The following is a 15110-nucleotide window of genomic DNA, read 5'->3' on the forward strand; positions in this document are numbered from 1 at the left end:
TATTTATATATATACATATATATATGTATATATATATATATATAGCGAGAGAGAGAGAGAAAGAGTTATCTCAAGGAAATGACTCACGTAGTTCTAGAGGCTGGAAAGTCCCAACTCCATGGGTCAGGCATCAGGCTGGAGGCTTCTCCTGACTCACATAGCTATAGAGGCTGACGAACCCAAAATCAACAGGTCAGATGGCAGGCTGCTGGCTCACAGGCTATGGAGGATGACAAATCCAAGACTGGCAGACAATACGGTAGGATCCTGGCTTAAGTCCTAAGAATAGGAGGACAGATGATGATGAATCAGGGGCAGGATCCAGAGCAAGCAAATGAGCTTTGCCAGAATATCTGTATATATTGAATGCAGGCCACATCCCCAAGGAAACTCCCTTTTCAACGGATTGGCTGCTCACATCAGATCACAAAATGGGGGATGACTACATCAGATCACAAAAGGGAGTATGATTACATCACTACATAACTGCCAAATTACATCATTACATAACTGTCAAATTACTTCATTACACAACTGCCAAACCCCTGAGAATCATAACCTAATCAAGTTGACCCATAACGTTAACCATTACAAGCTCTTTTACTTCATTATTTCTTCCATTAGCTTTAGCTACTCTACATTCAAGAGCAAGTTTCAGAGTCTCTTCTGACATCCATTTTGGTCTTTTCTTTCTTTCCTGTCTTTTTAATGATCTTTTGCTTTCTTCATGTATGTTGTCCTTGATGTCATCCCACAACTCTTCTGGTCTTTGGTCACTAGTGTTCAATGCATCAAATCTATTTTCGAGATGGTCTCTAAATTCAGGTGGGATATACTAAAAGTTGTACTTCGGCTCTCGTGGACTTGTTTTAATTTTCTTCAGCTTCAACTTGAACTCGCATAAGTGGAATTGATGGTCTGTTCTACAGTTGACCCCTGGCCTTATTCTGGCTGATGATATTGAGCTTCTCTACCATCTCTTCCCACAGATATAGTCGATTTGATTCCTGTGTATTCCATCCAATGAGCTTTACGTGTAGAGTTGCCGTTTATGTTGCTGAAAAAAGGTATTTCCAAGGAATAGGTCATTGTTTTTGCAAAATTCCACCACACAATCTCTGGCGTCGTTTCTGTCACCAAGGCCATATTTTCCAACTACTGATCCTTCTTCTGTGTTCCCAACTTCCGCATTCCAATCATCAGCAATTATCAATGCATCTTGATTGCATGTTTGATCAATTCCAGACTGCAACAGTTGGTAAAAATCTTCAACTTCCTCATCTTTGGCGTTAGTGGGTAGTGCATAAATTTAAATAATAGTCGTATTAATTGAAGTGATATACTCCCTTGCAGAGTTTTAAGTTGATAGCTAAAATTTTTCATTCTAAATTTAAAAAAAGGATAAATATCCTATATATGGTAAATATTGGCATTTTAAAATATACCTATCACACAATATTCTTTGAAATGTATCTAATGTAATCTAAATACAATACAAATTTGATATCGACCACTCTTCATTTTATTTATTTATTTATTTATTTTTATCATTGTGCTTTAAGTGAAAGTTTACAGTTCGGGTTAGTCTCTCATACAAAAACTTATGCAAACATTGTTATGTGACTCTAGTTGCTCTCCCTATACTGTGACAGCACACTCCCCCTTACCACCCCTGATCTCCCATGTCCATTCAGCCAGCTCCTGACCCTCTCTGACTTCTCATCTCACTGACCACTATTCATTTTAAAAAGGCATGAAGACCCAGCAATACCACTCCTAGACATCAAAGAGAAATTAATATAGAGGACTCCACAAGATATGTACAAGAATATTCATAGAACTTTTATTCAAAATAACCAAAACCTGAAGAAAAACCAGTTATCCATCAGGAGTAGAATGGCTAAATAAATCACAGTATATACATATATACAATGGAATATTACATAGCAGTGGCTCTCAAACTTTTAGATCTCAGGAACCCTTTACACTTTAAAGCTCATTGAGGACACCACAGATTTTTTTCTTTATGTGAATTATTTCTATCAATATTAATTGTATTAAAAATTAAGAATGAGAAAATGTTGAAATATTTATTAATTTATTTTTAAAACAAAAATAATCTATTACATGTTCCTATACATATTTTTATGAAAATGACTTATTTTCCAAGCAAAAAAAATTAGTAAGAAGTAGTGGCATTATTTTACATTTTTGTAAATCTCTTTAAAATATGGCTTAATGGGAGACAACTGTATTCTCATATCTGCTTCTGTTTTCAATCTGTCACAATATGTTGTTTTGGTTGAAGCGTATGAAAAAAATCCAGCCTCATAAAGATATGTAGTGGGAAAAGGCAGGAGTATTTGAGTAGCCTTTTCAGATAATTGTGAATAGCCTTCTTCAGTACAATATCAAAACTTGATAAGTGATAGTTGCTTAAAATACTGGTTCACTAAAATATGCACATCTTTAAAATGTTGACGGATTTCATTGTGCAGTATCAGAAAAATCCCATTTGTTGATATGACCACCAATCTCAACAGAAAAGTCTTTAAGTATTGCAAAGCTGTCAAGTCCAGGATAGTGGATACAAATTTTCCAAAATTCCAATTTTCACTTGCAGATGCAAATTCTATCAATGTCAACCAATACAGTCACTTGTTTGCCTTGAAGTGACAGGTGTACACCATTCGTGTTTGAGAAGATAGCTGCCAGATATCTAAGTCTAAGCAACCATAGTTTGGCCTTGGTTCTGTTAAATAAAAATGGTGTTCCATGAAAAAAACAACCAACAACTAGTTCGGTTCACAACTCAATCGAGCAAGTGTTTTTCCTCAAGACAATTATCATACTTCTGTATGCAGCAGAAGTACTTTATGTATACTTCCCATTTCATCAGATAGAATATTAGACATGTACTAAGACATGTACTAATCTTAGCAACACAGAATAGAAGGGGACTTCCTCTACCTGATAAGAGACATCTATGAAAAGCCTATTGCTAACGTAGTTAATGATAACAGACTAAAGGCTTTCCCCTCTAAGATCGAAAACAAGGCAAGGATGTCTGCTCTTGGTGCTGCAATTCATCATTCTACTGGAGAACCTAGCTGTGCAATAAGACAAGAAAAATTAGTAAAAGATATACACAGTAGACAGTAAGAAATAAAACTGTCTTTATTCACAGATGAATTAATTATATAAAAAATTATATAGAAAAATCTGCAACAAAGCTGCTAGAACTAATAAGTGGGTTTAGCAAATTAAAAATGTATTCCCCAAAATCCTGAAAATTGACATTTAAGCAATATCATTTTCAATGTCACCAGAAACAAAATACTTAGGGATAAATCCAACAAATTTTACAATACATTGATGAGAGAAATTGAAGAAGATATAATGAAACGGAGAGAGACACTGTATTTACAGACCTAATATTGTTAAGGCGACAGCTCTTCCCAAACCCATCTTTAGATACATTGCAATCCCAATCAAAATCCCAGCATGACTTTTTGTAGAGACTGACAAAATAATTCGAAAATTTACACGGAAAAGTCAAGCACCCAGAATAGCCGAACAAATTTTGAGGGGTTTCACCCCCTCTTAAGTTGTTTGAAATAGGTACGAATTCTCACGCTAATGTTAAAAGTTTATCTTGGAGGGTTTTCCAAGTATGTAATGCATATGACAAGTCTGTGAAGTAAAGTGCAGCACGGGTAGGTGGGTAAAGGAAACTTAGGGTTGCAAGATTTCTATATTTTATGTGAAATGGTACAATATTAAATCTACGTGAGCTGTGAAAGTTTAAAAAACCTACAAGTTTGCATAGTTTCTACATTTTATGTGGTGTGGTACAATATTAACTCCAAGTGGAGTATGAATGGGTATGTGCATATACTATAATCCCTAAAGCAATCACTTAAAAAATACAAAGAGATATCAAAAAAAAAAAGAAATTAAAATACTAAACATTGTTTAAATAATTCAAAAGAAGAGAAATAAACATGGGAGAGAGGAACAAAAACTGCAGAAGACAAAAATAAAATAAAAACAAAATGGAAAATAAATCCAACCATACCAATAATTTCATTAAATATTAATGATTCAATCCAAATAAGATCTGTAGTTGAATTAATAACGTTGTACCAGTGTGAATTTCCAGGCTTTGATAATGTACTGTGGTTATGCAAGATGTTAACATAGGTGGAAGCTGGGTGACTCGTGCATGGGAATTTTCTGCACCATTTTTTGCAACTTCTTATGAGAGAAACCCTGGAGGTGAAGTGGTTAAGAGTTCGACTGCTAACGGAAAGGTTAGTGGATCGAACTCACCAACTGCTCTAAGGGAGAAAGATGTGACAGTCTGCTTCCAATAAGAGCTACAGCCTCGGAAACCCTCTGGGGCAGTTCTGTTTTGTCCTGTAGGGTTTCTATGAGTTGGAAATGGCTCAATGGCAATGGGCTTGTTTTGGTTTGCGAGTCTAAAGCTATTTTTAAAAAGTATATAAAAATAAATTTGAAAAAATATTAATGGTGCAAACACTCCAATTAAATAGCAGAGATTGACAGATTGGATATAAAAGCAAGACAGTTATATGTTGCCTACAGGAGACATATTTTACATATAAAGACGTGGACAAACTGAAAGTAAGTGGTCAGGAAAAGAAAAAGATATATCATGTAAACAGCATAAGAAGGTAGGAGCTAAACAGGCTAACCTAGTCTATGGCAGAAGTCACAATAATGCATACCTCTGGGATTGCGGAAGGAGGCCAACTGAAAAAGCCGTGAAAGGGGGAATTTCTGGTTCTATATCTTGACTTCAGTGGTGGTTTGTGCATTTTATTCGTATGGATGTTATACCTCAATAAAAATATAAAAAGACCTAATATAAACAAGCTCTTCTTTAACAGTTTTATATCTTTCTCTTTTCCCCCTTGGATTTATATTTCATTTCCACTTTCCTGCAGAATATTATTCTAATGAAATACCTGTCTGTTTAACAGCCTTTTATTAAACATCCTCTAATACTTCTGTGTGACAACACATAGGTATATTCCCAAGCAGGTGAATTTTAGAGAAGAATTCATAATGAAGCTGAGAATCTGGAAATTCTTGTTTAAAGACGATGGATTGAGTCAATTCCAACTCATGGCAACCATGTGTGTGCAGAGTAGAACTGCTCCATAGGGTTTCCAAAGCTGTAACCTTTCAGAAGCAGATGGCCGGGCTTGTCTTCCAAGGCACCTCTGGGTGGGTTTGAACTGCTAACCTTTCGGCTAGTAGTCAAGCGCATAACCATTTGTGCCACCCAGGAAAGCCTACCTTTTTGATCTATGTATGCCTTATTGCAGTAGATGCTTAGTTCCTTAGAGGCAGGGGTGCATCTCAGGTTTTCCAGAGCATAGCAGTTGGCACACAGTAGGTGGCTCATTGTTCGTTTTCTCATTCATTCATTTAACAAAGATTTCTTGAGCATTTGTGTGTAAGGCACCTTCTAGGCCCCAGGTATATAGTGATGGGTAGGTGCAGGGCTCAATAAATCCCTGTTGATAATTGATTGATAATTATCAGCTACATTTCAAAAAGAGTGTAATTCTCTTTTCTCCTGAACTCCAAGTACGGGCATATACAAGTCTTATTAACCCTGTTGTCAAAATGGGGATCCAAGATACAGAGATCAATTAACTGACTCACTAGGGTCATGCACTTCATCATGAGGGGAGTGAGGATTAAGACCCTCACAGGTTCCTTCCTGGACTGAGGTGCTAGGGGAGTTCATTTGGATTGACTGGGGTTCATATTTCATTTAAATGCTCTATTTCACTTCTGTTGCATCCACCTTCTCTGACTCATATTTCAGGGCCTGCTGTCTGAATTGGTTTGCTTCCGCTTCAGACACTGTCAAGATAAATTAGACACCCAAGGGTTCATGACACCATCTGAGGCAGAGCTGCTATTAGTAGAAAAATGTAAAAGCAGTTTTGTATTTCAATATAGCGTAGCACTTTTTTGGAGAATGTATTTTCTACTAAGAATAAAAGTGGGAATAATCAACCTGGGCAAATTTTGAAATGTAAAGAAAATAATTTTGATTTTATTATATATCTTCAGGCAGGTGTAGCTGAAGGAAAGTAGGTAACAGTAAATATTTCTACCTCCTGACAAGGCATCTACAAACCCTTTTGCTGCATAAGATCTAACAGGTTCCTGACTGTGACAGAGATGTGGTAACCACTCTGATACTACATAAACTTGCATCAGATACAGGCTCCATCTTTGCTGCAATCATCCGTCCGTAGCCTAGCCGGCTCAGCTGACAAAGCATGTTATTAATAAAGCATATTGTACCACAAGTGCATCGCCCCTACATGGTGTTTATCTTGTTGGAAACTGTAATTGTCTGAAACAATGGCCTCAGTGAAAAGATGTGATATGTTATGAGCTGTGTAAAGATCAAAATAATTTAGACTAACAATGCTAGTTGTTTGTGAAGAAGGATTAAAACGGGTTATGCTGCATGGTGCTAATGACTCAGCGTTGCTTTTATGTTTTATTTCCATTCTGCTTCCTGTAAGAGAACCTCGAATTTCAAGCCAAGCCTTGTGGGGGAGACAAAGTGCCCCCAGCAGAATGTAAACTCTGTGAAGGCAGGGTCCCTGGCTTATCATCAATGTTTCCCTACCATCTGTCTAACACAGTGCTTGGAAGAGAGTCAACAAATAGTATTTGTTACATGAATAAATGATGAATAGGAGATTAGGAAAGAAATGGAACAAGTTTCAGATTTGAGTCAAGGCATTATTAGGCTTACTACAGGATGGCACTCAGAGAAATAGAGTGGGACCCAGTCTCCAGGGGATTGGGACCGGCACGTGGGGGGAGTGGGGGTGGTGACTGAAATGGAAGCAGCTTCCAGCCAAGTGGCTGAAGATATCACAGGGCACCCCCACATTGTAGAGTGGGACAGACAAGCTCCTGGGGAAAACCAAAAGCCAAACCAGCTACCATCACGTTGATTCCAACACACGACTCATGACAACCTATGTGTTGCAGAGTAGAATCGCGCTCCATAGAGTTTTCAAGGCTGTGACCTTCCAGAAGCAGATCACCAGGGCTTTCTTCAGAGGTGCCGCTGAGAGGATTCAAACCACCGACCTTTCGGGTTTACACCACCCAGGGACTCCTTAGAACCCTGCTAGAAAAGGGTCTTGGTTCCCGCTCCTCACCCCCTCTGCAGCCCTACCTGACAGGACCTAGAGGTGTTCTTTCAATCTGGATTCTCCTGAGACAATGAAAGGGGCTTTAGATCTCTGATTACCAGTAATAGAGAGCCAAGTGGAACACCCTGCACGTTCAGGGACCACTGTGAGGTGGTAGGACAGGAGCAAGGTCAAGGGTCTATCTGCTGGACAGGTGGAGGGACACATCTTGAAATGGAGGTTTGCTTCTCCACTGAGATAGTAAAGAATATGGGTTATCATAGAACAATTTAGAGGTGTTGAGAAAGGGGAGATACAGACACATTCTGAGGTAGAGGGGATATGTAGGAACATTTTGAAGTGAAGGAAAGGAAGGGCAGATGAAGGAACCTGTTGGGGTCTGACCTACAGCTACCTTTCCTCATTTCTTTCTGGCAAAATTTAGATGTTGTTAGGATTATACCTTCGCACATGCCCATAGAAGGTGATTTCCCTCCCCAGGATGAGGGATGGATTACAATCGGTCTTATTCCCCTTACAAATAATTAGTGTAGGATGGGTGTGTGACACGATTTTATCCAACAGGACCCAAGAGAAATTCTGCTCGAGGCCGCTGGCAGTGGGCCTTTATGAGAGAGAGAGAAGCATGGGAGGCCACATCCCTTTTCGTTGCTGCACGCCCCTGACTGTGTTTGATGCCAAGACATGCTGAGGCCACGGGACAGCCAAGTGGGGAGACGGCAGGAGACGTTGCTGTCGTGCTGAGGACGGCAGAGCAGAAAGAAGCAATCCGCCTGGGTCGTTGACAACATCCTTGAGCTACTCAGTTAACCAGCCGTGAAGCCATCTTACTCCAAACTTATTTTAAAAATAAATTCCTTGTTTTTAAAATCCACCTCTACTAAGGCGTTCTGCTGCTTACCTTTGTGCCGATGCTTTGGTCGTTTCTACTCAAGTAGGAGGTGAGAGCATGTGTTATGGATGTTATAGATGTGAAATGCAGGACTTGAAAAATTTGAAATAGATACTTCAGCCTTCACCTATATATAGTCTTCCTCTCACCCCATCCTTTCCCCATCCCACCCCCACTGGACTCAGACAAGGACCAGGAGACACTGGACTGGACTCAGAAGGACGTCTGTCTTCTGACTTAGTCTTTGCTCCTGGCTCAAGCTCATTGGGTCTGCCTCCTTTTTTCCCTGAGGGCGGTTCTCTCCCCCAGGCTCCTCAGTCGCTCCAGTAAACAGGGTTCTGAGTGTTGCCTCGTTAGTTCCACACGTTTGAACCCCCAAGCCACAGCTTAGGCTCAAATGGGGAGCCCCAACCACAGTACCATTTTGTATCTGTATCTAGCAATCCTGTGCCGGCCTTGAGTAGGATATCGTTGTTGTTGTTAGGTGCCGTCAAGTAGGTTTTGACTCATAGTCATACTCACAGCGACCCTATATAGGGCAGCGTAGAACTGCCCCACTGGGTTTCCAAGGAGCCGCTGGTGGATTTGAACTGCTGACCTTTTTGGATAACAGCCGAGCTCTTAACCACTATGCTACCAGGGCTCCTTGAGTCAGACACAGAATGAAAAGGCCAAGACATAGAGATGGGAACACGCACAGGTTGGGGAGGTCAGACTCTGCAAGGGTTAGCACAGCGCTAACACAGACCTTCGCATACGCAGAGTTAATCTCAACAGGCGCGCAGTGAATTTAATTGAAATGCCTTCCTCTTACGGCGTCTTCCATTCAGATAGTGCCTTTCACCCCCCACCCCCACCCCCACCTTCTCCAAAACAAAGCCTTAAAGATTTTCACCTCAGCTCTCCCAGTTCATTTTTATAACACACTTTGAAATGGGACTGGTAAGAATCGTTTTGTTTAATGAACCAGGGAGAAACGACGACACAAAGGGATGATCTGTCTTGACCGAGGTCCCAGAGGGTGTCCGTGGCAGAGCTGGGGTGGCCCCTAAATCCCCGGGCTCTCAAGCCATTTTTCTGATGGCCCTGTATGGAATTGTTTTGATAGCAATTTCCCTGGTTCTCTCTCACTAGCTTGCTAATCACGCATGTCAATCACATTCAGGAACACCAGGGCCTAAGGGTCAGCCTGAGTCTCAGGAGGATGTAATTCAAAAGAGAAAACAAGACACAGTATAGCATTTTCTCTTTCAAGCGTGCATGCCAACTGTGGCCTCATAAACCTAAAAAACGTGTGCAAAAGTGAATGCTGCTGTTTTGTTTTGTTCTCCAGAAAGATAAAGGATGTTATCAGGTGCTGAAGGGACCACACAGCCTAAAACCAAGTGAGAAATCCACCAGTTTTAAGATCCTCTTAATAAAGAACACTCAAGAACGTTGGAAGAGTTCTCCACCCAATCTCTAAGAATCGGGAGGGGTGTCCTCTTTCTTCCTGCTCAACGAGAAGTCTCCATGGCATCACTCTTAAGGAAGCCTGGCGGGTGGTGGAGCATTAGGGTAAACCTTGACGAAAAGGAGAATTACCATTTTCCTACGGGACACTTAGGAGCCCTGGTGGCGCAGTGGTTAAGAGCTTGGCTGCTAACCAAAAGGTTGGCAGTTGGACTCCACCAGCTGCTCCTTGGAAACCCTATGGATGTTTTACTCACTCTATAGGGTCACTATGAGTCGGAATCCACGGGATGGCAACGGGTACAGGATACTTGGGTTTATCCCCCCATTTCTCTTTCACTTTAGAGAGAGATGCATCAAGGGGCTCCTGAGACAGGGTCCAGGTCGGGACCTGGTGAAGGCCGCAAGGAGAAAGGCGTGGGCGGCAGACAGCACGCCGGGTGGGCCGAGGGTGCTCCAACGCGGCGCGGGTCTGGAACGTGCGTGGGGGTCGAGGGTGCTCCTGCGAGGCGCGCGTCTGGAACGTGCGTGGGGGTCGAGGTTGCTCCCGCGCGGCTTGGATCTGGGATGTGCGTGGGGGTCGAGGGTGCTCCCGCGAGGCGCGCGTCTGAAACGTACGTGGAGGGGTCGAGGTGCTCCCGCGCGGCGCGGGTCCGGGACGTGCGTGGGGGGTCGAGGTCCTCCCGCGAGGCGCGCGTCTGGAACGTGCGTGGGGGGTCGAGGTCCTCCCGCGCGCCGCGCGTCTGGAACGTGCGTGTGCGCGCGCCCCGAGCTCCGCCCGCGCGGAGCCATTGGCCCGGGGCGCGCGGCGGGGAGCCCGGAGCTAATCTCCTGCCACTCAGCCGGACCGAGGTCGCTCTGTCCCGCGGCGCCCGCGGAAGGACAAATAGTCCCGCCGGCTGCATCGCGCGCGCCTGCGGGCAGGCTGCGCCCGGGCCGGGCTGCTGGGTCAGAGGCGCGGGCGGCGGGAAGAGGGCGCGGGCGGAGGAGGGCGGCCTGGGCGGCTCCCACACGCCGCTCCTCTCTCCGCGGCCAGACGGGTGCAGTGCTCCTCCCTGGGAAAGGAGTTGGACTCCGGGCTCCCTCCAGCCGGGATCCGCGGAAACGTTTGGCCGAGCCCGCAGCCTGGGAGGGGCGGCTGGGGAGGAGGGGGGAGAAACTTGGTGAAAACACCGCTGTCCCCTCAAGTGTTTGCGGGCTTGTTCCGTACAGGCCGCAGTGGGAAAGGCACAGCGAAGGATCCGCGGGCATTGGCCCTGGTCCCTTTCTTCTGCCTGGCTGTAACTCGTGCCCCTTCCAAATTGTCATCCTCGTTCTGAAATCCATCTGGTTGCTGATACCTGGGAAGAGAAACGCTCTTGAACCCTTGAGCCTTGCAACCACACCAGTCCGTTATCTTCTCAAAGCTCTCCTTGGAGTTGAGGTGGAGAAGGGAGAAAGAACCCTGTCAAATCTGGGACTGGAGATGCCTCTTATTAACGGGGTAGCTCGGGAGAAAATAACGTTCTCACCAGAATCATCCCAAAAAGTATTTCAGGTCTTTGCTTTGGCAATAGCAAATTTCCCTAAATTCCCTTTCCCTTGGGGAGATGGAGCAGAGATGGGAACCTTAAGCAGAATTTTTCGCTGCGATGATAGGAATGTTTTAGGAATTTAAACGACTTTAACTGGCCCTCTTTCGAAAAAAAATTTTTTTCCTCATTTACTGCATTCCACTCATTCATTCATTAAGCATGCTTTCATGGAGAGCTTTCTACGTGTCGGGCTCTGTTCTACTTACGGGGATAAACCAAAAATCAAACCGAACCCGTTGCTTTCAGGTCGATTCCAACCCACAGCGACCCTATGGGACAGAGTAGAACTGCCCCATAGGGTTTCTAAGGAGCGGCTGGTGGATTCCAACTGCCGATCTTTTTGGTTAGCAGCCGGAGCTCTTACCCACTGCACCACCAGAGCTCACTACTGGGAATACATCAGTAAATAAAACAAAGTCCCAGTGTTCTTGGAGCCTCATTCCATGTCCTGTAAATGACAATGAATTTATGAACAGATAAATATTCTGTTTAATGCCATGTGGTGGTAAGTGCTGTGAAGAAAGGTAGAGCAGAGAAAAAGGACAGAGATGGTGGAGGTAGGAGTCATAGTCTATTTTATGTTTTAGGTAAGTTGATCCAGAAAGGCCTCTGAAGAAGTTGCCTTTAAACAGATCTGAAGGACGTATGGTGGGAAAACTTTCCAGGCAGAGGGAACAGCAAGTGCAAAGGCTCTGAAGGGAGCGTTTGATGAATTCGAGTTAGTGGAAAACAAGGAGACCAATGTGAGTGCTTGCAGTGAGCAGGAATAAACAGCTGGAGAAGCGCCTGATGGTGCTAGGCCAGGGTATGTATGGACTTAGCATTTGCTTTGAACATCATTTGAAACTCTTCTCTAAGCTTTCTCTGCCCTGAAATGTCCCTGCCCTCTTCCTGTGTCTCTCTACCAGGCATTAGGCCCATCTCACTTATGGATGTCCCCTGTTCCTCCTGGTCTCTACCAGTAAGCATTTGTTTCTACTTTTCTCTGGCATAGTGGTTAAGAGCTCAGCTGCTAACCAAAAGGTCATCAGTTTGAATCCACTAGCTCCTCGGAAACCGTATGAGGCAGTTCTACTCCGTCCTATAGGGAATCAACTCCACGGTGATGGTGGGGGGGAGTGGTTAGGTAAGAGAGCTAACTACTCCAAATAGTTCTTCTTTGCAGATCTTTATCTTTTTCTTAATATTTTATTTTTGTTGTTGGGAATATACACAGCAGAACATACACCAATTCAACAATTTCTACATGTACGATTCAGTGATATTATGTTCTTCACGTTGCGCAACCATTCTCCCCCTCCCCCTCCAAATTATTCCCCCTGCATTAACATAAACTCCCGGCCCCCTGCAGTTTCCTATCTAATCTTTCAGGTTGCTGTTGTCAGTTTGATCTCATATAGATAATTCTTCAAAAGAGCACAATGCTCAAGGCAGACATTCTTTACTAATTAAGCTAAACTATTGTTTGGTTTAAAGAAGACTTCAGGGGATTTTTTTTTTTTCCAGAGGTAGAAAACTTTATTACTCACTGCACAATAGGTTACATAAGCTTCCTGTTCATGTTAATTACTCTTGCTCCCTAAATTCTTTGGGGGTGACATGAAGAGGCCCAGGTAGATGCTGTGTGCATAATGGGTTTACATCTCATTGAAAGAACTCCAAAGTCAGAGAAACCTGCATCGTTTGTTTTCCTTTTTTTGTTGTACTTTAGATGAAGGTTTACAGAACAATCTAGCTTCTCATTAAACAATTAGTACACGTATTGTTTTGTGACATTGGTTGCCAACCCCACAACATGTCAACACTCTCCCCTTCTTGACCTGGGTTCCCTATTACCAGTTTTCCTCTCCCTTCCTGCCTTCTCGTCCTTGCCCCTGGGCTGGTGTGTGCATTTAGTCTGGTTTTGTTTTATGGGCCTGTCTAATCTCTGGCTGAAGGGTGAACCTCAGGAGTGACCTGATTACTGAGCTAAAAGGGTGTCCAGGGGCCATAGTCTTGGGTTTCTCCAGTCTATGTAAGTCTGATCTTCTGTGTGTGTGTGTTGTGTGTGTGTTAGTTAGAATTTTGTTCTACATTTTTCTCCAGCTCTGTCCAGGACTCGCTATTGTGATCCCTGTCAGAGCAGTCGGTGGTGGTATCCAGGCACCATCTAGTTGTACTGGACTCAGTCTGGTGGAGGCTGTGGTGCTTGTGGTCCTTTAGTCCTTTGGACTAATCTTTCCCTTGTGTCCTTGAAGCTGGACCAGTGGGTCCGCGCCCAGTATGCAAGAAACCAATCTCTCATACGCTATTTTTGAGAGGAAGAAACACTTTATTTCGCAGGCTATCAAGCAGAAACTCAGAGGTATTGACCTTAGGTTGGGTTCCTCGATTTGAGGAAACATTCACGTTTTCTGATTATACATATTCATACAGCAGTGGAGGAAGGCAGTGGGCAGGATCAGGAGGCTCTAACTATTCATAGTTTCTATCCGTTATTCATCACGAGGTGGGGCTAAGGCTCGGCACAGAAGTGGCCAGCGGACTCTTTGCTTTTAAAATGGGCTCGGCTACTGTAGCTGACTTATGTTTGGTGATTTTTGTTCCTTGACCTGAGTTCTCTTGTGTTACTGAGCATGTGTGGCGGCCCGGGGTCGTCTGTCTGTCATCTGTGTCTTTTCGGCGCATGTCTGACCACTCTGAGCTGCTTAGATCTGGACCCGTCCAGGGCTCTCCAGAGGGTCTGCAAAACAACTTAGAGGAAGTGAGGGACGTAATGGGGGAGGTGACTAGACGTGACCTGATAACCGATGGAATACTAATTAATTAGGTATCTTCAGCCTCTAGGGTCCCCTAACATCTTTGGTTTTCTTCCTTCTCCCTTGCTCCAGATGGGGTGAGACTGTTGGAGTATCTTAGATGGCTGCTTACAAGCTTTGAAGACCCCAGACGCTACTCACCAAAGTAGAATGTAGAACATTTTCTTTATAAACTATGTTATTCCAATTGAGCTAGATGTTCCCAAGACCATGGTCCCCACAGCCCTCCGCCCAGCAATTCAGTCCCTCAGGGAGTTTGGATGTGTCTATGGAGCTTCCATGACCTTGCCTTGGACAAGTGGTGCTGGCTTCCCCAGTGTTGTGGACTGTCTTACCCTTCACCAAAGTTAGTTATCTATTGCCTGTTTAGTGTTTTCCATCCCCACCCCTCCCCTCCCTCGTAACCATCAAAGATTGTTTCTTTTTTTGTGTAAACATTTTCATGAGTTTTTCTTTGTTTTTTAGTATATTTGTGTATTTAGTGTATGTTGTTGTTATTAGGTGCCGTCAGATTAGTTCCTACTCATAGCGACCCCACACATGACAGAATGAAACACTACTTGGTCCTGGCCATCCTCAATATTGTCATGTTTGAGCCCATTGTTGCAGCCACTTTGTCAATCCATGTCATTGAGGGTCTTCCTCTTTTTCGCATGATGTCCTTCTCCAGGGACTGGTCCCTTCTGATACCATTTTCATGAGTTTTTGTAGTGGTAGTCTCATACAATATTTATCCTTTTGTGATTGACTTATTTCACTCAGCATAATGCCCTCCAGATTCATCCTTGTTGTGAGATGCTTTGCATATTCATCATTGTTCTTTATTGTTGGGTAGTATTCCATTGTGTGTATGTACCATAGTTTGTTTATCCATTCATCTGTTGACGGGCACCTAGGTTGAGTCCATCTTTTTGCTATTGTGAACAATGCTGCAATGAACATGGGTGTGTATGTATCTATTTGTGTGACGGCTCTTATTTCTCTAGGATATATTCCTAGGAGTGAGATTGCTGGATTGTATGGTATTTCGATTTCTAGCTTTTTAAGGAAGTGCCATATTGTTTTCCAAAACGGTTGTATCGTTTTGCATTCCTGCCAGCAGTGCATAAGAGTTTCAGTCTCCCTACTGCCTCTCCAATATTTGTTATTTTCTGTTTTTTTTTTTTTTTTT

The sequence above is a fragment of the Trichechus manatus genome, unplaced genomic scaffold, assembly GCF_000243295.1.
Source record: "Trichechus manatus latirostris isolate Lorelei unplaced genomic scaffold, TriManLat1.0 scaffold00030, whole genome shotgun sequence".
Lineage (NCBI taxonomy): Eukaryota > Metazoa > Chordata > Mammalia > Sirenia > Trichechidae > Trichechus > Trichechus manatus.